The sequence below is a fragment of the Cygnus olor genome, chromosome 2 (assembly GCF_009769625.2).
Source record: "Cygnus olor isolate bCygOlo1 chromosome 2, bCygOlo1.pri.v2, whole genome shotgun sequence".
NCBI lineage: Eukaryota > Metazoa > Chordata > Aves > Anseriformes > Anatidae > Cygnus > Cygnus olor.
In genome coordinates this window covers 65,325,823-65,351,598 of record NC_049170.1, presented here as the reverse complement: position 1 = coordinate 65,351,598, position 25,776 = coordinate 65,325,823, and the positions used below count along the sequence as shown (strand labels likewise).

The following is a 25,776-nucleotide window of genomic DNA, read 5'->3' as shown; positions in this document are numbered from 1 at the left end:
TAATAAGCTTGGTCTACTTTGAAGATCAGAGAATCCACCCAGTGTAACCTCTGATAGATGATACAGGCCATGGATAGTTCTGCCCTGAGGCCAGTAACCAGTGGTGTAGTTTCATATTTGCTGTTGCCAGTATGAGGCCACCATGTTCCTGATTGCTCTCTCCTTCCAGTAAATCCCCGCCTTTGTTCTCATGCTCTATCCCTTGTACCAGCTGTAGTGGTCATGAGGCTAACTTAAAACTACTGAAAGAAGTGTTGTTTTCAGCTAGATCTGTAATTGCAAAGTATTTGTAACTATACAAACAGTGGGTGGGATGACACAGCCAGAGGCTGTGAAGGCTGCCCTTGGCTTGAGTGCGTGAAAGCACCAGGCTTGTCTAATCAGGATTGTCTAAAGCATTCCTTACTCTTCCTATCTGGTCCTGAAGCAGAAATGTTCACATTAGGAAACTCCCATCATTGATTTTTATTTTGTATCTTGGATGAATTAGAATATTCAGGAACGCAGAACAACCTTCAGCTATGTCACAACATCCTGTACTTTGTCAGAAACGAGATTTATTTTTTTTTTATTTGTTATTACTTCTATTGGTCATATTGGAGGCTGAAAACCTTGAAGAAATCTACAAGACACCCACAAGGTTCCAGTGGCATTACACGAGGACAGGAGTGAGAGCTTCAAAGAAAAAATGGCAGAACACCTTAACCTCCTGCAATTTTCAGTAAAAGTCATTGGTTTAACTAGAACTTATTATGGAAAAGCTTTATCTTGGGGCCTCAGAAGTGACAGCAACCTCAGTGTTTGAATAACAGAAGCATGCAATAAGTTAAAAATAATACTCAAATTCCAATCGCTAATGGGCGCTGCTCAAGTGGTGAGGGTAAGGAAGGGAGTTATTTGCTAAGGTGTGATTTGTATATTGGAAGATTATAAAAAGGAAATAATATGGAAGTAACACTTTAAAAACAAACTAACAAACAAGCAAACAAATAAAAACGCACAGAAGTCCTGTCTTTTGCTGAATGAAAACTTTCTGGATGTTGACTTTTTTTCAGTAGGATTCTGGCTTGTGCCTATTTTCTGCTGCTACTCCCAGCTGTTTTTTGGACTCTCACTCCATCTCTGATGTGGTGACATAGACTGTGGACCACATCAGATGTTACTAATACTGAGGAGCCTTCAGTTCTCCCATCAGCTTTGCACAAAAAAACAGTTCTGTGCCTATTCTGTTTTGTTTTATACAACCCTGTGGTGGAATGAGGTAGAATGATACAAAAAATGAAGGGAATGAGAGGCATGAATTTACCATGCTGCTTTTTGTTTTATACATGATGTCAGGGTTTGGGAATTACTTTTTTTTTTCTTTTTCTTTTTTTCCTGGAATGTGTGTTAATGCAGCCTCAATCTGCTTTTGAAGAAGGGTGTCAAAGGGAACCATCCATTAGAATGCCTTTTGGCCCTTTCTGTTTGTTCTGTGTGGGATTTTCTTTTTGTTTAATTTTGTAATGATAGGCCCATACTAAGTGAAAAATGGACCTTTAAAGGAAGCAAGCCTAAATGTATCTTAAGGTCTATTCTCTCAGACCAGACAGGAGCAGAAGAGAGAGCTTGAAAATCTCCTTCTTGATAAGAGTAGGGGTCTGCATTTCTAACCTAACAAGTCATTTTCCCCATACTTGGAGTTCAGTAAGTTCCTAAGAGAGTTACAGTTACGTGCCAGAGACCTACCAAAAGGGAAGAAGCAAGATTTTGAAGTACTGCCAAATACTGTACATTGTTTTGCACCAGCATGCTCTCTGCACATGCTTTAGGTGGTGGTTATTGGTATGCAAATATTCAGGTAGCAATCATTTTAAATTTACATCACACTCTATGTGAATAATATTGATCCTGCCCACCCCCTTCCCCCCCCCGTACCTTAAGGCATTAGGGTTTCTGCTGGTGATTTGCTACTCAGAACAGATGCTGCAGGTTTAGAGGAACTTTTCAGGAGATGAAAGAAAACTGAGGTCTGCTTCTGTAACCTGAGGAGGAAAGAGGCTGGGAAGGTGGCAACCATTTCCTTAAAGTCAGAAAGTAAAAAGGTTGAATGTACTGACACTGGGTCAAAAGTGGCTATTCCTGAGTGGCAAGAGAGGGAGGAAATGCTCCAGGCTTGAATGAGGGAGGGCAAAATCTGTCTTCCAAGTTTCCTGCAAAAGGGGATTTCCACACACGCACAAAAAAATCGAAACAGAAACATGTTCAGGAAAACTTTAAATCTCATTTTGGGGGTGATTTAAGCTTCAAGACCTCAGGAGAAGCCAGGGCTCCTGGGGCCTTTGGTTTCCGACCTGTGATCAGCCCAGGGATGTCCTGCCCTGGAGAAGGGATGCCAGCAGCTCTCTATTCCCCAGTGTCAGGTCAGATAACCCAGCAGAAAACCACTTTGGGACCCAGTCTTACATGTGCTTTATCAGAAGATTGTCAAACAAACATTTCCTAAAGACATTGTCACTCTGAATCGCCCTTTTCCAATTTATTGGAAATTAGGAATGCCTACAGGAATAGGTAATTCCTATTGTAATAGGTAATACCTACTTCACTGTTAATTCCTGACATACCCTAGCAGCTATCCAAGGATTCTGGAAGAAACTGAAAGGTAGCAAGCTGAGAAAATGAACTACTTTTTCCCCGTGCTAAATAATTCAACTATGCAACCCATTAAGGCAGTCTGTCTCTGAGGCCAGGAAAGTAGCAAGATTCAGAAATGACTGGGAATGTATGTTGATGGTGAGCATATTTGCAATTTTGTTAAGTAATGCTGTAAAAGTAGGTTTGGAAAGGGCTGTAAGAACTATTAAGTTAGGGCATAAGCTTGTGCCCTACTATAGTTTATGATGAGACCTTTATTGATCTCATATTTTAATGTGCTGAAGTGTAACCCTATTACGTATAGACATATATTGCAGAGGGAGTTTCTTGTGGTTCTCCTGTATGTACAACCAATGAGTCTTGATGCTGATCATTCCCAGAGTGACTGAACTCACTTATTGGGATCTCATCCAGTTTTGATGGGAGAGGCTTAAATGCAAGATTTTGTATTAAATATTAAACCTTATCTTTGATGTATTAAAGATGTAAAATCTGAGGCACTTTTTGCTTGATGTCCAGAGTTGCTATAACTCCCATTGGAAACAGAGGAAAAGAAGCTATTTCTCTTCAAAGGGGGTTGGGACCCTGTTGTTGTGACAAAGGAGAGTTGGAAATGAGGAACGGACAGCAAAGACTTGTGGGGTGTCAAATCTGCACCCAGCCATTGTGGGTACAATAGGTCCCAGAACGGGAGGGGAGATTGAAGGAGGAACTGAATTTTTGGCAGCTGACACTACAGATTCCTGAACAGCAAAGACAGGGGCCAGGTTTATACCGAGACATTGCTGCCTCACAGATTTTGCCAGGAGGGTAATGTCAGCATTTCTATCACAGAAAATCACTTTTGAACATGATTCACCTCACTTAGTTTTAGCTGTTTAAGATGAAGTCTAGTCATCTAGAGTCCCTGTATCCTCAGCAGAGAGAAGCCTGTCTGTAGGATGATTCATCCTTCTTGCCTTGGATATCCGTCACAAAATGGGTTGAATCATCCTCCAAAGAGCTCATCTCTTTCCTCTGACTTTAAAGGGATCCTAGATGCACCAGTTTATGCTAGACACCTAATGCTCAGACAGCTCATGTGAGGTGAGAAATCTTCCTACCTGGGTAACTGTGCTCATACCAGAAACAACAAAAAGCACAAATAAACCTACTTGTTTTAATCACTTCCTGTGCTCACTGAAATGACAACATAATGTAAATTGTATGTGTATTAGGGAGAGAAGGTTGCCTTCAGAGTTGTCAGCAAGGTACCCAGCTACGTTCCTCTTCCTTTTACCTCTTAGGCTTTAATCCATAACTGTCAAATTCTCTTCTACTTCTTTCAGAGGTGACATTACATGGAGCTGAGAGAAATGTAAGAACAGAGGAGTGTATCAGCACTGGTGCGCATCAAAGCTTGTTTGTTTTTATCTCCTGCTGTACCTGTTTGTCTATTGAAATATATTAATTCTGTCCATAAACTTTGCCTCCTATTCTTACACCGTCAAGGCAGCTACAAAACCATCCTTACCTAGCCTCAGTTGATCTCTGGTGAATACGTGTTAATCCAGTAGTGAAATAAACCAGTGCTTTTAAAACATGCACTTGTCTATTGGTATCTCTAGCCAGCAGAACTGCTTGCTTTTTTTTTTTTTTTTTTTTTTTTTTTAATCAGAACATGCTTAAGCATCTCATAGTGATGAGATAGTTTTGCCGTCACTTTTATCTGTAGATGGCAACACTTGTGCCTTCTTCACTTAAGAACTTACAAGTCTATGTGCCTATGAAAGAGGGATTATGTGTGTTTTATTGAAGAAAGCAAGTCCATTTTCAGAACTCCAGAAGTTTCTCTGATAAGAAAATCATAAGTAGCAGAAATGAATGACAAGAAAATATACATGGGACTATGTTACTCATACAGTAACTCCGTTTCCTAGAGAAGGAAAAAAAAATGCCCAGAAAACCTCAGAGAAGCACGCAGGGAATTTCTGTATTTCGCAAATCCCTCGTTTTGGGTGCATATGTAATAGTCCTTACCATCTGGGAGGTTTCTCCCACAGCCATGCTTCAGTAGCCACTCATTGCCCTTCTAGGGGAATGTACAGTAAGTTGTGCAAATAGGGGCCATGAGGAGACTTTTGCCTCCCTCTGATGAGGAATGAGGGTGTGGATAGTGCCCAGCCACTCTGGGGCACTGCCCTTACGTGGCCCAGAGTACAATATCCACAGGGAAGTGTTAAGAGACCATGAAGGGGGGGTGGGAGGGAAGAAAAATCCTGGTGTTGACTTTAACGTGCATTGCACAGTGCTATTTCTGGGGATAAATTACGTGTGCATGTGTTGACGTGCTGTCTTTGTTCACCTGTCTGGGATGCTAGCAGAAGCGGATGGCTGATGTTACAGCATGGATGGTGGAGGTGGCCTGGGTGTCTCCCAAAGGTGACTTGCCCTTGGATGGGCTGTGCCAGCTCCCCTCTCACTAGGTGGGACCTCTCCCAGCTGCTGGAGAGGAACGTCCTGCAAGTGCTGCCCCTTAGGATGCACGTGGTGGAGAGACTGAGGTATTGGTAGTGGCAGAAGCCCAATAACATCCCAAAATAATTAGTTTTGTGTTTACCACCATCTGTTTTGCTAGCCCACTTTCTTGGACTTCAACCGTATCACAACAACTAAGTGCTGCAGCTCATTTTTGTGTTGTGTGGGGCTGGCGTGCATGTGTCCCACCCACATCAAGGAGAGCACATATTCCCCAGGGAGTGGTTTGGAGCAAGCGGCTCCTGCTAAAGCTTCTTGCATAACACCACCTCCTTGCTGGCAATGTCTACATCCAGACCAGGTGCTTTCTCAAAACACATCTTTAAAAATCAGTGCTGGGAAGCCCTTATAGAGGGACCACTGTAATAACCCATCCTTTGGCACCTGCAACATGTGAGCCATGTTGTACTTCTGGCACAGCCACCGGGCATGGGCAGCCTTCTCAGATGACCATGCCACTAGCAGAGGCTGTGACCACTCATCACAGTTACTGCAACGAAAACACCAACTGGTTTGGTCAGGGGGATCTTATCTCCAGCAGTAACAAAGGAGGGAGACATAGGTAGCCAGAAGGGATCCGTGGGTGCGAAGGTTAAGTGATGCTACTAATCAGTAGCATTAAGAGCAGGTTGCCTGCCCTGTTCCTTACAGCCCTGCTTGGTAACTGATGCCAGTAGCAGGTTTAATATTTTCAGATGTTAGCTGCTGCTGACTGCGGCAGCTGATGTTGTAACCTCTGAAAAATCAGGACAGTTGTTCAGCTGTTGTTATCTGGAGGATAATAGTTGCCTGTAGGCACCCATGTTTGAAAGTATCTGACTTTTGACAAAAGTCCCTCAGCTGCTGCTACTACAAAAAAAAAAAAAAAAGTTTTTTTTATTTTTATTTTTTAACTCAACTTCCCCCAAAACCAAATGCAGTGGAAGCAAGCAAACTGTGATCGCCTTTAGCTCTGGTTCTGTACTTCTTTCCTCAACAAACTCAGTATGAATAAAGCCAATAGCCTGGGTAAATTTTCTGAACTACCAAACCTTTGTGATCCACAGTAAGCTGTGTCTCAAGTATGATTTTTGTAGGTTTCTTGCTAATGTGCTCTGTATTTAAAAATGTGTAATGCAGAGGCTTGCTGTAGACAGTCTGAAAAATTACATTTAAAGAAAAAAAATATTGGAAGAGGATGGGCTACAGAGAGATGATGATATTTGATTTAATATAGCTGTTGTAAACCTGTAAATGCAGGGTAAGGAGTGACAGTTCACAGCGTTATCTTCTTGCATGCTAAACCTCTGTTTGGTTGGTTAACATGGAAGGGGAGAATTATTGGCTATGCCCAAGATCAGTCTGTTTCACCCATCAAATCTAATAAGTATTACTGAACATAGAAATAAATAGTGAACACTGCTCTTGGAGCATTGGCTTGAGTTACAAAGTTTAGGAAAGCATGTGGGAGGGATTTCCAGAGCACAGCTTAGGTTTCGGTGTGTGTTTCTCATACCTGGGACTGCCTGAGCCTCCCTGGCAGAAGGAGAACTTGGCTGCATGTTTTTCCCCAGCTAGAGGCTGGATTACATGCTCAAAGCCATCTTCATGGGGAAAAAGAGACAAGATGGGCAGGTCAAAAAGTGTGAGGATGTAGCATTCAGAATTTCACATTTTTAGAAGGAAAGTGATACATTTCTGCCAGCTCCAATTAGGAATTAGATTTTGCATTCCTGGTTTCAGTTCCTGGTTTCACCTTGGATATGGAGGAGGTGGGAGCAGGGGCTTGGAAGAGTGTCTCAGCTCCCCTGAGGAGGGTGTCTGTCCTGAGGTCGGCATGGTTACATCACCAGGGTTCTGTGGCATGGATGCACACTGCCAAATCATGCTCCCCCCCCCCCCCCCCCCCCCCCCCGGGACTGCACCCTTCCTTCCTTCATTTCCCAGGCTCTTTGGGATTCAGTGTTTTGTCTTAGTCTGCTGGCTTTACCCAACATCTTTGCCTTGGACTCCCTTGATCCTGTTTTCTTTTCCCAAGCTCAACTGCAGTGAGAGTTCTGAGAGAGAGAGTCAGGCAACAAAACATTGCCCCTGGACCTGCATATTTATTTAAAGCTTGCTTTTTCAGGCATGCAACCTGCTGACACCCTTCAAAGCGAGTGACTGCATTTCTCCAGCACCGGCAGCCTGTAATGAACATCTTGCCTCAGGGGATGCCTGTGGCTCTGAGTAACAGGCATCAGTGTGGCAATTAATCTGCCAGCTGGCTTGGGCAGCTGCCCTGGAATTCAGGGCAAATACATTAACACCCGCTCTCAGTGGGGAAAGGGGGTCTTGTGGGACATGGTGGTCCTTTATTTCTGCTTGTGGTGTTTGCGAGGGGCACAGGATGAGACCTTAGTTCCAAGGAGATGGGGCCTGGCTTGGTCAAGGGAGATCCAAGCAGCAAGCAGCCAACCGAAGGGCTTCCTTTCTCATAAAATATTCAAAATCCATGGGATCATCATTGATGGCTAGAGCTTAGCATAGGCATGAAAAGGTAGCCTCAGGCCAAATGAAATCACAGCTCAGATGTTGTTACACAGCCAGCACTGCTAGACTTTGCCAATTAAGTCAGGCCATTCTCTTATTTGTTTGTGTGTTTGCATGCTTGCTTGTTTGTTTGTTTCCAAAATGTTGTTGTATTCTGGAGCTGTAATTTGATTTGTCCTGGCTTTTCATGTGCTGTCGAGACAAGCTGAGTGGAAATTCCAGTTAGAAGTTTTCATTTGTTCCCTATACAGGTTACGGGAACAGAGCAGTGGGCCCATTGGCCTACATGGCATTAATCATCTGGGAACAATGAAAATAGAGCATTTGAATGTCTTGTGTTTTCCGGCAGGCTCTGTCTGAAGGACTTTTCATTTGTGTGGTGAGAAGAACAATAAGAGGAATCCTTAAGAGGAGAGCATGTGTGTCCATCAGCTGTCCATCAGCACTAGATGAGGGCTGCATCCAAATACCAGGAATGAAAGCAAGGGGGGAATAGGGTTCCCATTCGGAGGTTCAGAACCCAAAATTTTGAGTAGATACAGCTTTTGACAAAGAGCTGTGGATGTAGACAACCATGCCTCTCCCCTAAAAGTTTCCTGAAGGCAAAGCAGATGGCTAGTATCTGCAAACAAACAGGTTGACCTCCCTGTGGCTCTTGCTGAAGAGTGACTGTTGACACTGCATTTGGCACTTTTTTGGTTATTCTGCAATATTCTGATGTTTTTTGTCACCTGTATTCCTTATTCACTGTCCTCACTGCTGCTCACTTGTCACACTTACCCAGTTGCCCCTCTCATAGACTCTGTGGTGTGGAGCTGTTGTTTATTTAAATAAAGAGCTACCATACTAAATGTATCCCCATACTCCAACCAGGAGTTTCAAAGCAGTACGTGCCAACGTCTGACTGCAGGTACGTATATTTTAGTTCATCGTTTGGTCTAAGGACTTCCAGACTTGCTTGTAATATGAGTGTCTGAGAAAGCCTCAGCATTTTGATTATAGGGCTGGGCAGGCAACAAGAATTCCATTTTGCAAAATATTTCAAGGTGTTGACACTTATGTCAAAGTGGAATGAAACCAAGACTCTCCCAACTGTTTTTTCAAAAAAAAAAAAAAAAAAAAAAAAAGGTGGGAAGGTAGGGAGCGGGGTGGAATATACATGACATGATAGCCAACAGCTCACACATGCCAATGTTCACTTGAGAAGTGGACTGTAATCTGGAAGAGGAAGAGCACTCTTACTACCAGGCTACTCACTGCACAGGGGTGTGCCTCCCTAGGCTAGGGATCCTTCTCTGCAACCAAGCAAAAAATGTTTCCTGTATTCCTCATTGAAAAACAAGTAAAAACAATAGGTCTCCAAGGACAGTTTCAGTTTTAAGCTACTGCCCTTTCCACGGAAACACCCCCTCCTTTTCTTTTTTTAATCTCCCCTGCCATCTCCAATTATAGCTTTCCTTTTGTGTGTTCTCCACTCTGGAAAGGGTCATGGTAGATCCAATGCTATTGGAATTGCTTATCTTTTTCCTATAGAAACAAAAATAATCAGAATTTCAGAGTATACTAAGAATATTTTGTTGTTCAGCTTCCCAGTAAGACATATTTTACCTTAGAATGTTAAATTTCTGCTAATCCTGCAGTGGATTAGTAATGAACTGCAATCCAATATCCTCGCCTTTCTGGAAAACTTGGGGGGGGGGGGAGGGGAAGGGGCAAACAAACAAAAAAACCCCCTAATGACAGGTTGGTAAACTCTAAGGCAAAAAAGAGCAAGTTTGCTCTCCCTTTGGGAGAAAGCCCCAGGTGTTGCCAGGAACTCTCTTCAATGCCCTTACCAAGCTTTTTGATTTTGAAAGCCAAGAAGAGAATGGGCATTTTCTGCCCCTTCGCAGCATGGAGAAGGAATGTTTATCAGGGCGATAACCTTATAGACTTTTAACCAAGATTTTGGTGAGGCTTTCTTGGAGAAGAAGTTTGGAAATGGTCTGTAAGACAACATCCAACAAGCTCATGTATTGCAGCTTGGGTGTTCTGGCACTGTATTTACTCTAGAATAAAATAGTTAATGTTACTGATAAGGAAATAACTAATACTTGGCAGAGATTAATTGTGTTATTGGAATTTTCAGCAGTGAAACAATTAAAGAATCATGCCTTACAAACTGAAGCTGCCTGTCTGAATGGTATGTGACAATTCACGTTTAGAGGAGAACTATGGGAAAAAAAAAATGCGTGCCAGTAGAAAAGCTGGAAAACATGAGTGCCTTTAAAATAAAAAAATGAATGGCTTGACAGAAATGCGTATTTTAAGAAAACAGTAATTTATATGATCTGCAGTTTTAATGATAAATGATAGGATTTTCACTTTATCAGAATTAAAACTTTGCAGCATCACAAAGAGAAATCCTATTTGTGGAACAGCAGATGTGAGAGTTCAGAGTGAAAGGGTAACTGGCTGGAAAAAAAATCTTTTATTTCAGCATATCCATAGGAAGCTAAGAAAACCCAAGTATTTCTTAAATTCAGTTTGAATTTTTACAGAAAGTGATCTCAAAAGTGTTGCTGTTAAAAGCATTCTCAAGAAAACTGGTAATTTTTGGTTGTATCAAGAAACAAAAACAAAGAATCACCCAATCATTGATATCAACTCCTGCACAGGAGACAGTTTGTGGTTGGAAAAGGAAGCCTCTTTATCATGAATATTTCCCTCCCCTTTCACCATTTCCCAGTGAAAGAAGGAGATCTCAGAACAGGGCCAGCCCAGAGGATGGGCTGGTGGCATCCACCATCAACAGGGGACATGCGGGGCTTGTCTTCCCCAGTGGAGACCTTGAAAGGCAGAAGCCACTGATAGATCTAGGTCTGGGAGAAGCTTGGCAGCAAAAAGTGTGGCTGACCTGAACAATTCCTGGGCCTCAAGCTGCAATCTCCACTCTGTATATTGTTTCTTTTTTATTTTATTCTTATTTATTTCCTTCCGGGGTGTTTAAAAAATCATCCAGACTCACCTCAACCTTATGTTCTGTTGTAGCTCCAGGTTCAAGACCTTTCACCGTCAGCTCTGCAAGTAAGAGTTTGGAGCACGGCCTGTTGCTGGCAACATGAGCACCCAGTGCTTGGTTTCCTGGGCACAGGAGCTTCCCTCAGAACTCTCTCTCCTCTACTCCCCAAATCTGAAGGCATAGATAACCACTTCTCATCCCATTTCACAAGCAGCTTCTTAAAAGCTAAAATTCATCTCTAAGCAGCAGCATTTCTCAGATAACAGGGCAACCTGATTCACTGTTTCCTTTTGTTCCTCCCTGCTTGTGGTATCCATCTGTGGTATTTCATCTTGCACTCAGTTCGGAAAGATTTATGCAGACCTCCTTTGTTTGTTGGATGTTTGCAGGCATAGCATGGAGTGGGAAGACCTGAGTCATGACTGATACTCCTAAGGAAAGATACTCCTAAGGAAAAAAACACTATGCACGCACAAAGAGCAGCAGATGAGGCTTTGTCAGTACTTGAGTTATCCTCAGCATCCCTGTGCAGTCATCAGCCACATGCTAATAGATTTCAGTCTTGTGGGGCAAGGGAGGAGATCTACCTTTGGAGAAGTCCATTAGAGCTCGGTATGTCTCAGCTCCTAGAAGGTATCCTTTTCCTCCCTTGTGAACTCTTTTGCTGGATGATGGAGATCACCATATGTTAGCTGAAACAGAGTCAAGGTGCAGTTAACTCAGAGATGTACTAGAAACTAAATGTAACGGTCCTGCTGATATAAGACAAGGTAAACCAGCCATTCAAGTCTTAGAGGAATATATCAGCTCGTGGTATGTGTGTATTATACACTGTTTTGAATGAATTATGAAGATATGCGTATATATACTTTATTGATGTGATTTTTCTCTCTCTTTCACTGACCTTGTGTTTTTCTTGTATTTACAATGCATGAGGAAATCATTCCATTCTGTAAAGCAACTTTCTAACACAGGCTTTTATTTCCTTAGTATTATCAGAGGAAGGCAGGATGGTCTGAAAGAAATGCAGCAGCTTGAAAAAAAAGAATAGTGCTTTTATTTTTCACAGGTGTCAGTGTTCATAGGGGAATAGTTACTAGCAAGAATCTTTGGAATAAATTAACACCTACCAGAAATACCTTGGGCCTCAGACCAACAAAGCAATTAAGCATGTGCTCAACTTGGAACTCTGCCTATTTTGCAAGTCACTTATGTGGATAATGTTAAGCAGAGGCTTAATTACTCTGCAAGATCATAAAAAAGCAGGGTTGGAGGGGACCTCAAGGGATGACCTAGAGCAACCCTGGCTGCTGTTTCTCTAACCTTCTCCATTGGTAAGATTTGTACAGCTTCTTCTGGAAGATTGTTCCAACCGCTGAGCTATCCCTCAAATGAGAAAGATATATTACTTCCCCCCCCCAAACAGCTAGGTTAAATCTTTGTGTAAAATGAACCAAATTCTCTCTTGACACAAAGAACAAGAACATTTTTGATATTCTGGTAACGTCTCTTTTCCATGCTAGAAGACTAATAGCATCTTTCCTCTTTTGTTCTCCCCCTGCTCCTGTTTCTCTACTGAACAATTTCTCCAGCCTTTGCTTGTTTAACATTTCTTACATCACATGCCAATCCCCATTGCTCTCTTCTGAAATCTCACTTGTGCACTGATCTCACTTCAAGAGGGAACCAAACTGATGCCCCACCAGCATCACACAGACCAAGCTGATTGCCTTGTGTCTCACATCCAGCTCTCCTATTGAGACACCTTGAAAAAAGGCTCAGCTTTTCTTCTCTATGCACATTGAGCTTTTGGTCCTCTGTAACCCCAAGATCACTTCTTGGTGTGCTGCCACTTCTCTGCTCATTCAATCTATTTTACTTGTGTGGTCAAAAATGCTCTATCTTCATTGGGTTTATTTCTGCTGATTTGAAACCCCCACTTTGTATCATTCACTAGTGTAAGTGCTCTCCTCACTGTCAGTCCATGTCTCTAATAAATAAGGTAAGTGGAGCAGACTAGGATAAATGCATGAAGGACTTCCTTAAATGTCATGCTTCTCAGACAGTAAATGACTGATAACTAAACTCTCACTGCATTTTTTTCTCTCTCAGTGGTACACCGAAGTGAATGCAACTTCACCAAGGCCATGTTTTTTGATTTTTTTCTTCTCAGAATTTAGGGTAGGAAAATGACATCCTGCCTCTTTCTTAGTTACTGGGCTACTTATTCTGTAAAAGAATTTGTCTGGCATGCCTTGTTTTAAAAAATAAATAAAAATCCACACTGGCTGATATTTGTCAACATATTGTTCTCTTGGGGATTATAACTTGGTTATTTAATTATTTGTTCTATTATCTTTCCATTTATTGAAGTTAGGCAGATTAGTTTTGAATTCCCTGGCTCCTCCTTTTTCCTCTCTGTAAATTTAGGTCTTCTCTCTGCCATTTTCCAGCCCTGTGGGACATCCCCTTTAATCCCTGAATTCTTGCAGATAATGGCTAATAGCTCAGACTGCTTTGATTAGTTCCTTAATTACACTAGTGTGAGTTCCATCAGGCCTCATGAACATGAAAGCATTTATCTTATCTAAAAATTGTTTGAGCAATTCTTTTTTTCTGTCTTGGTCTTTATACTATCACCTGTTAAATCGATCTCTCATTTTTTTTTTTTAAAGAAGAATTCAAGTCTTCTCTGTTTTGGCTATTATTTGTCTGCTTTATCCAATAGTAACAGGTTTTCCTGTGTTGTCCGGTTGCTTCTGGACGTCTGGGAAGCCATTTACACCCCTTACTAGTTGCTATTCATTTTTGCACTTACATGCTTGTGTTATTCCTGTATGTTCATTCATCAGTGTAAGTCTGCACTTCCATTTTTAGGGATTTCTTTGATACAGCAGATTTTCACAAGCTGCCAGTGCTGTCCTGTTGATTTTCAACATTACTTCGTTTTTTCCTCTGCAACTCAGACTGCTCTGAGGCTGTCCAAATACAGTTGTGTATAGTCACTTTCCTGTACTTTTCTCCTCTGCAATTTATTCCTATGAGACCTGACTTACCACTTCCATGATGCTGCTGAAGTTTGCTTTCCAGAAAGAGGAATTTGTTTCATATATTTTACTCTTTTCATGTACGTGACTGTTTTGTTACCACTGTCATCCTCCTTGCTTTCCATTTTAAAATTTAAAGTTCATGCCTATTCAGTAGCACCACAACTAAAGTATGCGCTCCTTCCCCAGACAAACACCATTCTTTCTTGGAAACAATTTTTTTTTTTTTTTTGGCATAGTATTCTAAGAACATGATGAAATATGTCCTACTCTTTTTAGTTAGTTATCTGAAATTTCACCATCACCAATTCTTTATTTGTGAAATTTGCAGAATTTCAGCCTAATTCACACACTGCAGGTGCTGCCTTGTATGCTGAGGTCAGGCCCAGTGCTGTTGGTTTCATTACAAGGTGCAGGAGTCAGTGAATTACTCCTGCTATGGAGTGATATCACCTACGACATCTTATTGACCCAGCTACCTTTCTGTGTTAAACAGGGTATTGCTGATGCTTCAGCTCACAAATCCACTGAAGGCTGCAAAACATTCAGGTATCTGGTAATGGCCAAGTGCCTGGTGGTCACCCCACTATATATGCATTGTTCTTTAAATATGTAATTGCATGCACTTACCTAGACTTCTCTGTAAAAATTTAATATTGAAAAGGTTTGGGCAGGTGCTGCCTTTGCATTGTCTGAAAACCTCATACCCCTAGGGAAACTTCATTTAAAAAAAAAACACAAACAAACAGAACAATTAGGGAGTCCATAGTAATTTCATCCATAGTATAAACTGGTCACACTGATGAGGATCCACTTTCAATTGCACTGTTGATCTGAAGCAGCATCTCTGTATAAAGTTTCTTATTTTTCTGTCTGCAATGAAGGATGGAGGGGCACCTGGAGCAGAGATGGACAGAGGTAGAGGTGTGATGCTCCCCTGGTTTCTGCACCTCCCTCTGACCTGCTCTCGCATCATGCAGATGCTGCAGTGAGTTCATCTTGCACACAGGGTTCGTGCCTGGTGCCTCCAGGCTCTCACAAATGTGTAGACCCCCAGGCAGGGGTAAAGGCTTTCCCAAAGGACTGCTGAAGGATGGGGGGGGGGGGGGGGAGGGGTGCTCGCTGTGGTCCTACCATCTTTCCTGTCTTAAATGTGTCTGACTACTCCTTTACTAAGTGGCTATTCTCAAGGTACTTCTTGTAATGCTTATTGCTTCAGCTTCTGAAGCAGCAGCTGGCACCCCTTGCCTTACCCTGCCCAGTCAAGGCTGCTGGCCCCGTGCAAATCCTTGGAGTCCTAGACAGCTTTATCAGAAGTCTCCCTGCTCCTGTTTAACGAGTGCCATGGTTACGAGCACCACTAGACTGATGATATTCACATGCAGGAAACAATGCAGGGAAAACAGGATTTGCACGGCTCCGGCTGCACTGCCCCAAGAATTGCAGGAAACGATTGTACTTTATGAAACCGCCTGTGCTCCACTAGATTGTCTATAGCTTTTAAGGTCAAGCCATAGCACACTGCATTTGAAATGCCCTTTGTAATAATGAAGACTGTTTATGAACCAGAGTACAGGCTGTATTGTTTACCCTAGGCTTTGGTTAAAAGGTGCTATATTTCAGTCTGTTTTGCAGGATGGCACAGGGAATCTATCATGGGCCTTTCTGGCACAGGTCAGGGCTCAGTTCAAAGGGGGAATGTCCATCATGTCAAGTCAAGTATCCCCCCGCATGCAGAAAGTCACGCAGCCAGCGCCGCCACTGCACAGAGTGAACAAAAGAGCTGGGAGAGGGGGAAATGGCGTGGCCCCATCAGGGTGCCAGGGAGAGGTTCTGCAGCAGCCGAGCTGCCCCCCTGGGGATGTGCACAACCCCAGGAGGAATGATCCCTGCCACAGCCCCTGCCAGCCATCCAAGGGATTCCTGGGAAGCAGCCATAAATTCCAGGTCCTTCCCCAACTAATTCCCCACTTGTTTGCATCACGCGAGCACTGGCTGGTGTCGACACAGGTCCGTGCAACAGGGTGCGAGCAATGGGTTTCTAACCCAGTCACGCTCTGCAGAAGTGCTTAGGCTTCCTGGTGAGGATTTAATGACTTGTTGATTAACGAGCATAGTGCTCAAAGCTCCAGCAACAAATTCTGTGTGGCCGCAGCTTGCCCCAAGAGGAGGGGGGAGTTGTCCTGCAGATCTCCTGCTTTATATTGTATTGAAGGCACCAAACCAAAAACATCACTTCTAAGCCCCCTTGGGGCCACAAGCATTGCTTTTTGAAAGCGGGCTGCTTCTGCAGCTTGCCAGTTCTGCAGAAAAGCTGGTTTTAAAATGAACTGGTGCTTCCTGCATCTCAGCAGCAAAGGTGACACTTGCAATCCTGGTGTGAGGAGAGTGACAGGCTCAGAGCCTTTCGATGTGGCCAGCAGTGACCACATGGATGGGTCAGGGATATCATGGACTGCCTGAAAGGTATCCTAAGCTAGGTAGTCCGCTCTTGGTCCTGTTCAGTTTGCTGTCTCTGCACCACAGAGGAAGATCTCCTGGCCTCAGAACAAGGTAGGTACTTTGTCTAAGTAGGCAAAATCTCCTCCTTGACCAGGACCAAACCAAGGCACAAAATTGTTTTCTAACAAATAGCATATAAAAAGAGGAGTTAAGGGAAGATATAATTAATGTTTGCTGCAGATGCTGAAGGGTGAAACACTTGCATTTGATAGATCTCTGCTCAAAGGAGCAATGGGATGTGAGACTTATTTTTCTGTTTTATCCACCTGTTGAATCTTGACATGAATTAGAAACTTAGGGAGCCCAGAGCAGAAAGTCAGCTTGGATTGCATACTTAAGCAGAAGCATGATTACTGAGCTGTAGCTGGGCCTCCCCGTGGTCCTTTCAACAACCCTTCTGGCTCCTGCTATGAGGAAGACAGGCAGGGGAAGGCACCTGTCCCAGGCACCACCAGCTCAGAACCACCAGCTCAGATACTAGTTTGGCAAAATCTTTTGGTGTAGGGAATATTCCACAGAAGAGAGAGCAGTTGGCCTCAGCTGCACCCTTTGCACATCTTCTCCCACCCACCCTCTCCAAGTCTTTCAGTACCAGTCTTGGTGTCCAAAAAAAAAAAAAAAAAAAAAAAGCTCTATCTAAATTCTAGTATCTCATGGCACCAAAACTTTTGAGGAGCCTCACTAGCAGTCCATATAGATTGAGAAGAAGGGGCAATAGAACTGAATACCAGCAGATATGATAACACCCAGTTGGTGGCATATGGGAACTCCAAGGGACCTAGGGACAGACAGCATGAGGTCTGGGAGAGGAGAGGTGTCTCAGGTTAACAAAAAGTAGAAAACAGAAGTTTCTCAAAGCATTATTCACTGTCGAAAAATCTTGGCACAGTTATATCTCATGTGAACAAGCACAAGGATCTGAGCTTATTTTAATTACTAAGTGGCTAATTGTGGTTAAAACATTAGACTCTGGTCAGACACTCTGTGCCATACCCTCTAGGGTATCTAAAAGCAATCTAAAAGTGAAGAGGTGGTCAAAGCAAACCTTGAAAATAACATTGACTTGACTAAGTCCACTCATACATCTAAGATTAGTCATGAATGAGCTTCAGCGGACAAAGGACAAATGCTCAGCTCTGGGAAGAGACCTGTTTCTATTAACATACTGGTCTTCTCTTGGTGTGTTTTGAGAAGCTGTGACACCACCGTATTGTTCCTTACAGCAGGTCTCATATGGTTATTCACAGTTTATCCAATACAATTACTTGCTCCGTTTCTTCTGGGTTTTCTTCCTGGAAAACAGGAAGCGTGTACCCAGGAAGATGATGACTGCATTCCTAGAGCAAATATCTGAAACTTCTTAGGTTGAGAAATATTTCCTTGCGTGCTACATATGTGAGTAATGAGGAGAATGACCTCATGAAAGCAGCAAAGCAACTTTATTTCAGATTTGGTTCTCAGACCTTCTCTTTCTTCATTTGGTCACTTTTGTGTGTCTGGTAGGCCAGACAGGCACATAGGATACAGACATATGAAAATACTACACACTCCCACCATAAGGGCAGAGTTTTTTTGTTTGTTTGTTTGTTTGTTTTCCTGGGAAAAGACTGCAGTGCTGGACTAGGAGAACTGATGCAAAGCATAGATACACAGCCCAATAAACTAGGAATTTGCAGCTTAAGGGGGAAATATATCAGAAGACATTTGAAGACTTAGAATGAGTAAATGAGAAAACAATGAAAAAGAATAAAGAACTAGAAAACACTTGTTGGAGGAGCACTTGGAAAAAAATTGAACTTCCTAATTTAGGGCTAAATTAAACCCCTTTGCAGGGAGAAATATTTTTATCTGTTAGGAGACAGAGGTGATAAAGCTGCCAAGGAATAACAAGGCTGTAGGACAAAGCCTGTACACAACACGAAGAAGTACAGAGCAGGCATCAGGGGCTCCTGTGTGCCTTTCTGGAGCACCCACGGAAAAGGAGCTGAAAGCATATGGAAGCTGTAGATGCTATTCTCAAGATGAAGAGAAAACTTTTTAAAGTGTGTGACAAACTTCTGTCCCAGCATTCTGCAGCTAGGGTTTAAAAAATGAGAGTCTTACACAGGTGTTTGCAGCCTTTGTGACAAAGGTAGGTGTAGCCAGTATTTTTATAATAAATCCCAAGTCTCAAATTTAGGGGCATAGTCACAAACTAGGAGCACGCAAGCATCACCATGATTACCTGTCTGGTTGTCTACCTGCAGGCTGCTCTGACCTTTTGCTCTGTTTCTCCCCTTGTCCTGTACATAAGGTGAGAAAATTGTGGGGCATCCCTTTCACCACCCTTCCCTGTGACCATCCCGGGTGGTCAGTGTGGGGACATCTGAAGCTGATGAGTAGGTCCCACAGGATGACCTGTAGTTCCCACCCACCACCAGGGCTCTCTGGATAACATAAAAATAAACTTTAAAAAAAAAAGACAAAAATTACACAGGAAACTCTTGAACAGTTTGGCTCCCTGCTTGTAACAACAGCTTTTATAAGAGCTCTGCTTTACTTGTGATCAAGAGTAATTCCAAGGTCAGCAGATCATAACCCTTTATCAAATGATAAACATTTGTCTTTATAACCTCAGCGCAGCCCATGCAACTGGGGCAGGAAATTAACTTCCACCAAAATATTTTTTGTTTGTTTGTTTATAACAAGTGTCCAACATTGGCACCAGACTCAGTACTGAGATACCTAACTGCATGTCTTGGTTTTCCAATGTAATGCACTTTGCTGGAAGAAGAAGAACTGGTTGCCTCTGAACATCAGCCTATGCATGTAAATCACTTACCTAATTCAAGAGCTTCAATCTATATTACAGTATTTTTTAAATCTTCCTTGTTATTATTATTATTTTCTTACAGTATTCCAAGTAATTTGCACAGTTCTAAAATACAAAATTCAAAGAAAATCAGTGTGTTTATAACTTCAGTCTGTTGCCAAGTATTTCTTTTCTATTGATTTTAATTTTTATTATTGTTTCTTGTTGTTAATTTTTTGCTTTCAATCAACACTTTAAAGCATCTAGGACATTATGCAAACACATTCTTACCAACCTCAGAAGTTCAAAAATCTTCAGTGGCTTAAAAACTGTATTGCCTTTATTTTATGTGTTATAGAGAATCTGAGATTCTCATTACTCCTGTTCTACCTTTTCAGCCTCTTGGAGGCATTTAGGTGGCACTTACAAGCTTTTCCCTACATCTGCGCAGACGTTCTTTCTCTAAGGGGATGCTGAATAGCACACAGTCCCAAGAGCACAGAAACTGGGGTTTTAATTGGGCCATGAACTATTGCCCAACTCACGGTAAAGTTGGAAACGTTGCAGACGATTCAGACCAAGGTATAATCAAAAGAACAGGCTGTAGAGCTGAGACAGATATTTGCATTTAGACTGTTCTGCAAAGCGTTTGGCTTCTCAGCACAATGCTTAAAATAAATAAATAGAGGACCGGTATGTTTAGAACCCAGCTGGAGAGAAAGTGCTTTTCTCCTTTATGTAAAAAGTCTGCACAGCAGGAAAAAAAAAAAAAAAGTCCTGGGGGTAGGGGACAACACAACCCCACAACGCAACAAATGGCTGCTAAAACAGACATTTACCTAGCACTCTTGCAACATGAAAGAAGCCCATGAAGAGTTTTTTGTATGCATTTTTAGTTAAAGTGTGTGGACAGTTTCAAATGAACTTGAAAGACTGAAATCCTCTGCCACAACTATATATCCATCTGGCTTAAGAAGAAAATCCCTAAAGTATGTTTGTTGACAGACTAGTAACAATTGTAGAGTTAATACTGTTATTTACCCCTCATTCTTTTCTTTTCTTCTGCCTTTTCCCCTTGATGCTCTCAGAAGCTTTGTCCATATGCTCATTGATTCAGATCAACTCTGTTTTAATCCAGAACAACAAGAATAAATGAGGCCTGGATTTTTTTATTATTATTTTTATTTATTTTTTATTATTATGATTACTCTTTTTTGCAGGTACTGTTTGTTTGGAGATTAGGGAGGCCTGGGGAAAAAGGGGCATTTAAAGCATGTCTCCTAGGATGCCTTATTAAAGGATGGCAGTTTCTTATCACTTTTCATCACACAGCTGTGGCCTCTTAATTCCTGTTGTTTCTCAATATGCATTCTTTAAGCATTTCCATGTTGACAGGGATATAATTTGTGGCATGCCCTCCCCTCCATTCCCTTACTGTTTTCCTCTTATCTGGTTTGTTGTTGCATTATTTTTTGTTTTGGGGTTTTTCTCTGAACTTGTAGGGAGCTATTTTTAACTTTCACAAAGTTTTAAAACAGAAGAGAAAAATAAAAATGAGGTCTGGGTGGAAGAATAAGCTGCAGATTCTGGGAATGCTAGCAGGCAAGAACACCATGGACTCCGGCTGCTTTTCAAGGAGCGTGACCTGGTCTTAAACTGCTGCTTTTAAGAGTGAGATGTGGTGCATGTGGTAGAGTAGTCCTGAACATCTCTGAGAACTGGAGGTGATGAGGTTGCATTAATTAACTATGAAATGTATGAAGTAGAAGTTCAGAGAGCAGGCCGCAGGAGCAGCAAGCAGCTCCAGGGCAGCAGGGTTCAGAGCTCCTTGGAGGGCAAAGCCTAATTAGGTGACAAACTGGCTGGCAAACCATGGCAGAGAACAGGAGAATCATCAGAAGGGCTAACGTGCTCCTATTTGACACAAACTGCAATGTTTTCTCAGTGTGTGGCTGAACCAGAGTCTCATACTGGAGCAGAGCCCTCATTTAACTGGAAAGGATGTACCTGAAGAAGTAGAAGTCATAGCTAACACACATTGTTCCGCCTGGTCTAGAGAATCCATAAGGTGCTCCTTGCTCTCTTTCACCTGCACTCAAAATTGCCATTTTGATTTGCATGGGAGGCCGAGATGTGAGCACTGGAGGGTATTGCTTCATGGTCAAGACCCAACGTCCAGTGTCAAGAGTTTAGCCTAGCTGCAACTTTGTGTTAGTGTAAGACAGCCACAGGAAGAACAGCAATACTACAAAACATTTTAAAACAAGGTAGGAGGACAGGACTGGGAGCTTTGCTCCCTCTGGTACTCCAGTAGGCAATGGGGAATAGGCATGCTCAGGAGAAAACATCCCACCTCCTTACGTGGGCCTACTTTGAATCAGTTCCAGAGCTCCAGGCAGTTTGAACTTGGAGCTGGGGGTCACACACAACCCCCCAAGTTCCTCACTAACACCAGAGGGACCCTTTGGAAGACACGGCAACATCCTGGAATGGTTATTGGACATTTAGTTTCCCTTTTTCAGTAACCATGGATTTAGGCACCTTGCGTTACCTCTTTTTTAAGAACAGTAAGAAAAGAAGAGAAGGGGGATCACTAGGAATATAACAGCTCAATGACGGATTAGGTATTGTTACCAAATCTGTAAAAAAAATCCTCTCCCCCCCAAATTACCTGATGTTCCTGTCAGCCAGCTCATAAACTGAATATAAATTAAATAACAATCTGTAACACGGCCAGTAAAATTGCTAAAGAAAGCACCCACAGAACATTTCAGACATAATAAGGAAGAGTTTTCAATGGCCAAGATATTACAGCACCATCTGAAATTCCCTAATTTGTCTGTCCTTAGAAGGTCAACATGGAGATTTATCGAGCAATGCAAAAAAAGATCTGCACAATAGAAACAAATAGGCATGCAGAGAAAGGGAGCGACTCAGTGCTTTTGCATTGTGTACCCACAGTGTACCCATTTTCCTTGGCTTTGCTGTTGATTTCCTTCCTTCTAGGCATTGCTACTCAAGTTTTCTTGTCACTGCTGTTGCAAAAGTGGAGCAGTTGTACCCTTTACAGTCTGGGCTTTCTTCTCGCATTGCAGAATTCTGTTCGCTTGTCTTCACTTCTCTTTGGAGAATTGAAGGCAATGGACAGAAGCAGGGGAAATCGTATCCTGTACATTGAGAATTCTGAGAGGAGTGTGGCAACTCAAATGTGTTTAGTGGCATTCAGACTAAAATACAAGTCTCTATTTCATTTTAGATATGGGGTGGGTTTTTTGTTTGCTTGGTCGGTTTTGTTTCATTTTGTTTTTGTAAGAATTTTCCACCTGAGGGAAAAACTGCTATACTTCAGTCAAGTGATGACTTGCTTCTGCTGAAGTCCTTGCTTCAGGTTTCTTTTGAGTGTAAAAGAGAGAATAAACTATCAGACTTTTTTTTTGTTGTCTTTTTTCCTTGCTGTAATTCTAGACAGATTTCTAAACTTGAGATTTCAGACAATCATACAAAGTTACCTGGGAAGAGGGTTTCAGAAGGTCATCTACTGCATCCTTCTGGAATGAGGTATTTTTCCACGTTATCCCACATAGTGGATTTCTGTACCAGTTTTCAACACTCCTTGGCGTTTTTTTAATTGAGGCTAAACACACTGCACCTTGGCTGCACCTCAGAGGTCTTATTTGTCAGGCCTTTGCCATTCCTCTTGCCCCACTCTGGGCTCAGCCCAACTCACCTATCTCCTCCCTGGAGTGCAGGCCCCAGAACCCGAGGGAGTGTCCAAGCTGAGGCCTCAGCAGCACTTGGTGGAAGACAGACAGCCTGCTCCCCTGCCTCCCAAACAACACTCTAGGTAGGCAAATAAGTGTTTTGAGGAGATTAACATGAGTATAGTGAGAAGTTGAGGGCTCCCCTGGGAGACTAGTGCTGCTGCTACCCCCCTTGGTATTGAGGCCTTGTCTCCTGCTTTGGAGACAAGTCCCCCAGGCTTCTTAAACATGCAGAGACTCAGGCACGAGGATGCTCTTCTAGAGTCATAACCAACCACTGCTACTCGTAAAATGCCAACTAACCTTATAAGCATCTACTTTTTTTTTTTCTTTTTTTTTTCTTTTTTTTTTTTCTTAATGCTTGGGTTTCCGTTGGGAAAGTTTGGTTTTTACTCACATCCACCTGGCTCTGACGATACAGGTCTCCTGTTTGATCTCCTGTGCAGATCTCACACCTCAGCCTTGCCAAGACTTGCAGAATGAGCACTGCCCTGTGTCACTCTACATGTTGAAAAATGGTTTAAATGCGCCCCCTTGGTTGTCCTCTTTTTCTGCACTTTTCGTATTTCTCCTCTTATTTTCCAATCCTTTTATTGTCGAGATATGAAATATAGATCAATTCCTCTCTCCCAAAAGTACCTTTCAGACCAAACGGAGACACACCAGTGTAAATGGTACTCCAGTACCACAGTACAGTGTGATACTCCAGTGCCCCAGACACTGGATCAGGTTCTGCCCCTGCACAAAGTTGTTTTCTCCGTGTGCCAGTCATTGCTTTAATCACCACACTGTTTGGTCCTTCACTGTCACCAGCCCCTTCAGTCAAATCATGCAAAGATCAGCTTTTCCATTAATGTTTTAGCTGAAATCCAGAAGAAAGGCTGTTGCTGCCAAGCCTGGTTAAGAAGCAATGTTTATGTCCTTGAGGGAGCAAAGCTGAGACCGCGTAGTTTCGAATGATTTAACAATATTGTTATCTTGCTGGCTTCAGGAAAGCCTGTTTTTAGGCACTGAGTTTTGAGCACCACAATGTTTTAGGTCAGAGCTGTTTTTTTAGGGCTCAGTATCAACAAGAGTGCTAGGAGGCTGGACCAGCAGTGAGTCCTGAACTGACCAGGTCAGGCTGGCTTAGGGACAGCAGAACTCATGGGGACGGGAGGGTGGGATGGGCTTTCCTGCCACTGATGGAAAGAGTGAAACTGGCTTTTTTTCTAGATACTAAGATTATTCTAGATATTACAATAGTAAATTGAGCTTGAGAAACACTCACCTGCATTATCCTTCCAGGCTCAGGCTGATCTACATTGCTTCCATGCAAAGAGCCTTGAAAAACAGCAGTATACAATCCATACTTACCTCACTTTTTCTCATGCATCAAACTGCATACTTAATTATAATTAGACAATTTTGCCCTTTTCTTTTTTTTTTTTTTTTTTTTTTTTTTGAGTGACAATTTTCAACACTTCAATTTGTTTGGTCAGTGTTAAGTGTTTGCAGATGAAATTAGGAAAGATTCTACTTAAGCAGAAAGTTCGAAACCTCATCGTTGACCTAAACTTTTTTCTTTACACCAGATCAACTTTCCTTACTGTTATTATTTAACGTTTTTGTTTTCTTATATGCTAATTTCTAGCTGTGAACAGGGGAAGCACTCTTCCTTCTGATGGCCACAGCAGTTTGGTACTAAACTGAGGTGTTGGTGCCCTCTAGTGAACAACTTCTAATTTCAAGAAGAAAGTTTGTATTTCAGAAGTTAATTGCTGCTGCGACAATCCCCTGCAGCTAGAGCTCTTGTTTTAGATCATTATAAAGTCTGAAAAACTAAGAAACAGAGGTCCGCACCTCTGCAACCCTAGGGGCCACTGTTAATGCAGCAGAGCTAACAATTCAGTGTATAATTTAGGAAACATTTAGGAGCATTTCCTGCACTTGAATTACCTATGAACAAATTGTTGTTTTCTCAAGATTGCATGATGTGTATTTGTGGGATCACTTTGTGCTGTACATCCATCCACTTGTTGCCACCTAGATGCTCTTTCCCTGAGTCCCCTTCCTGTGTTTAACTTGGACATCATGCCTTCCTCTTCCAGCAGCATTGCCCCTTGCCAGTCAGTTCTGTCTTTTTGTCCACTGAGGCTTTGAAGTACATTAAGGTTTGGACAAACTGTTTAATATGTGACCATATAGTGGGGCTTTGATCCTTGATACTACCAAGATGCAGAGAGCAGCAAGGAGGAGCACTGTGATATTTGGTGTTCACAACTGGATCTGCTGTATAACAGTAACTGGTCGAACAAGTCATGGTGTAATGTTGTTCTGTTTACTGGTTAGAAGGATGTCCCCTATATGATCAGTACATTGCAATTGTAGGCCTCTCTGAGAAATCTAGTTGATAGTAAATGGATGTCTGCTTCATTTTCCTGAAGGGCTGGACCAATTTCTGCAATATCTTCCTGGAGAAATTAAGGCACTTACTTTTACATTCATTCAAATTAATAGCATGCACAGTGTGCGTTTATCTTGGGAAAATATTGATTGATTCTTCTTTAGCTGAGGTAACTGAAGCCAGCGTCTGGCAGGACTCTGAGGAATTTGTCCCTCATGCTGCATCATGCAGGGTAAAGCCTAAGGTATACTCAAGGGCTTTGGTGCTCTGCACAACACAAACAGGAAAATAGTGATGGCAGTGGGTTATAGAAGCAGTTTGCTGCAGTTGTGGCTGCACAAAGCTGTTGTGGAGATCACACATGGCACAGTGAGCCGTCCTGGAGAGCTGCTGGTCCATGTGAATGGGACACCCAGGCAGCACAGGACTGGGGCTGTGTGCTCAGGGGACAGAAGCTGCCTAACCTCAAACAGGTAGAGATGCTACCAGATAAGGCTAGCATTAGACATTTTCTGTATTGTCCAGATAAGGCATGTTTCCAGGTCTCACTGAGACTGGTGAAGGCAGAGGCACAGCTCCCAGACTCTAGGAAAAGTGAGCTGTGAGATTAAGTGATGGGGAAATGA

The 25,776-nt window shown here is 42.4% G+C and overlaps 1 protein-coding gene across 2 annotated transcripts in view; it reads left to right on the top strand.

Annotated features, from left to right (window-relative positions):
• The first annotated feature begins 11,158 nt into the window (after positions 1-11,158).
• Positions 11,159-25,776, top strand: part of PHACTR1 (phosphatase and actin regulator 1) — a 376,918-nt gene continuing 362,300 nt past the window's right edge. Inside the window, exon 1 of one of the 2 annotated variants that reach the window (XM_040546889.1) lies at positions 11,159-11,275. The gene's annotated coding sequence lies outside the window, so the exon portion shown is untranslated. Of the gene's footprint in view, positions 11,276-14,206; positions 14,260-25,776 lie in introns of those variants that run through there. The other variant, XM_040546892.1, reaches the window with a different exon arrangement.